Source organism: Hoplias malabaricus, chromosome 11 (assembly GCF_029633855.1).
Source record: "Hoplias malabaricus isolate fHopMal1 chromosome 11, fHopMal1.hap1, whole genome shotgun sequence".
In the NCBI taxonomy this organism is placed as follows: domain Eukaryota; kingdom Metazoa; phylum Chordata; class Actinopteri; order Characiformes; family Erythrinidae; genus Hoplias; species Hoplias malabaricus.
Genome location: NC_089810.1, coordinates 1,704,472 through 1,706,971, shown reverse-complemented (window position 1 = coordinate 1,706,971; position 2,500 = coordinate 1,704,472). Strand labels below are relative to the sequence as shown.

Genomic DNA, 2,500 nt, shown 5'->3' with positions numbered 1-2,500 from the left:
ACTCGTGCTTGTCATTATCGCCCTCACTATACCGTCTTCGGAGTTCAGCAACCGGTATAGACGTCTCGCTTGGATGGAAGGCACGAGGGCCTCTAACTTCTGGATACCCAAGCCACCATCTCGAGCCCTAGAATATAGCAAGCCATTACAGGTTGACTGAGGCAGGTGGAGCCACTCCTTCACAGCCTTCCTGATTGTGCCATCCATAGTGGCTAGTGCTGTGCCCCTAAAGTCGCAGTGATCAGCCAGATAGATCATCCTGGGAATTGCAAAGTTATTCAACATTCTGACTTTTTGGACTGGTTTGAGAAGAGCATTGTTGATCTTAGTCACCCACTCCCTCAGCTGGGTGTGGATATCTGGCTTGGTGATCCCCACCCAAGGATTCACCCTTGCCCCCAGATATTTCTCCATCTCATCAGGGCTGATGAGATGAATTGGTTCCTTTCCCAACCTCCACGCCTTACAGTTATTGACCGTGAAGGAGGTAACTCCCTTCCCAATCAGGAACCCGTGACATTTCTTGGGCTGAACCCTAAGCCCCGTCTTCTCGCAGAATGTGTCTAGGATAGCGATGTTGTCTCTCATGCCTTCCCAGGAGTCACTAATCAGGACAAGATCATCTGCAAACGCTAAGGTACTAACCCTAGTACCTCCTACCATATAGCCACTTCCAAGGTTGTCGAGGGCTTGGATCAGGGGATCCATAGCCAGGTTGAAGAGGATTGGAGACATAGAATCTCCCTGCTTCACTCCAACCTTCATCTCAATGGGGTCCGTCTTGTCCCCATTGACAATGATTCTGGTCACGCAGTCCACATAAGCTGATTGGATCAGCTTAATCACGTGATGGTCAACCTGTCTCTGCATCAGTGCACACAGGATGTGATCATGAGAGATGGAGTCGAAAGCCTTTGCGAAATCGACAAACACTACCGCAAGCTGGCCCCGCTCTTTTTTGCAGTGTCCGAGAAGGCCTTGCAGAACCTTTAGGTTCTCGGAACACCCAGGGGCGCGGATGAACCCCCTTTGTCTAGGATTCAATGGGCAAGCACGCGCCAGCCTCTCCGCCAGAATCTTAGAAAAGAGCCTTAAAATCACTGATCCAATGGTGATGGGTCTCCAGTTCCCCACGTCATTGAGCGCCTCCCGATCAGTAGATTTAGGAATTAGTGTTGTCCGACATTCCTTGAAAGCCCTGGGTACCACTCCGCTGACCAACCACGTGGTGTACAGCCGTGCCAGTTTTTCGCCTTTCGGATCCCAGTCACTTAGCATCTGCTTTGTGATCCTGTCTGGGCCCGGGGCGGTGTCGCGCTTGATCTTGCCTAGGGCAGCTTTTACAGATTTGGCCGTGATTGGCTCTGCAAAGCACTCGTTGTCCGTTTCTCCTGATGATGTAAATTGGCCTAGTCCAGCAAAGTTGACATTCCCTTCCCAACTGGTCCTGTACGCTTGCTCTATAATGGCCAGTGGGATTGGACATTCTGTTCCTTCCACTCCATCAAGGATTTCACTGGCTAGCCTCGCAGGATCCTTAAGGAACATCCTCTGATGTTTCCTATAAGTCTTCCGCTTGGCCGCCCTGTTTCCTCCCTGAGGGTTTCTGAAAACACGGCCTGCCCCTCGTTGCCTACTACCAGGAGTACTATGACTCAGAGCACTCGAGACACCAGCTCCCAGCCTCCCCCTCAAAGCCGAGGCCGTAGCCTCCACGAGCTCACCCAACTCGTGCTCCTCCCTTGGCAAATCCCCACTGCCGCCGAGCTCGCTCAGAGAAAGATCCAGGGAGGCCGCCCTCTCTTTCAATTTCTCGGCGATCCCCTGAACCAGGGGTGGCGCTGGCATCTCCTGTCTCAGATCACCGCTATGATCCTCTGACGGATTTATGGGGGTCCTGACAAGCCGACGTCTTTTCTCCCTTACCTGCTCGCTAGTTTTACTGGGGAGATGCTTGGCGATCGCCATGTTAATGTACCTCTCGCCCGCATATCTCTCCTCGAGCTTCAGTAACTCTTCCACCTCCTTAGCACTCCATAGCGAGGTCGCACCCCCCTTCACCTTCTTGGAGCGTACCTCCGCGATCCTCTCCATATTCCGTTCACTTGGGTGGACGTGTCGTTTGTGTTGGCTAAGCCCGCTCTTAGTTGCAAAGGACGCTTCGCAACTACCACATCGATGGGCCAGTTGATCGGCCTGTACTCCTTCTGCCCTCCCCTTGCACTTAGGGTAGTGAGTGCTGATGGAGTGGCTGTTCTCACTGCCCCTGCCACACTTACGACAACTGTACGTCACCAGAGTAGTCTTATGACAGGCGGCAAAGTGCCTTGCTGCCTGAGTGATTTTCCCTGGTCGCACGCCACAAAGCTTACAGACTATGTCCTGGTCCGGGAGTTCCACCACCAAGCATGTCTGCTCTATCTCCCCCGAGGGGGTGTCCTGAACAGATGCACCGTCGGGTATGGTGGGCCCAATCGGTGCGTGAGGTGAGGGTGGTGTC

At 53.2% G+C, this 2,500-nt stretch overlaps 1 pseudogene; it reads right to left on the bottom strand.

Annotated features, from left to right (window-relative positions):
- Nucleotides 1-2,500, bottom strand: part of LOC136710172 (28S ribosomal RNA) — an 8,428-nt pseudogene that overhangs the window by 2,461 nt on the left and 3,467 nt on the right.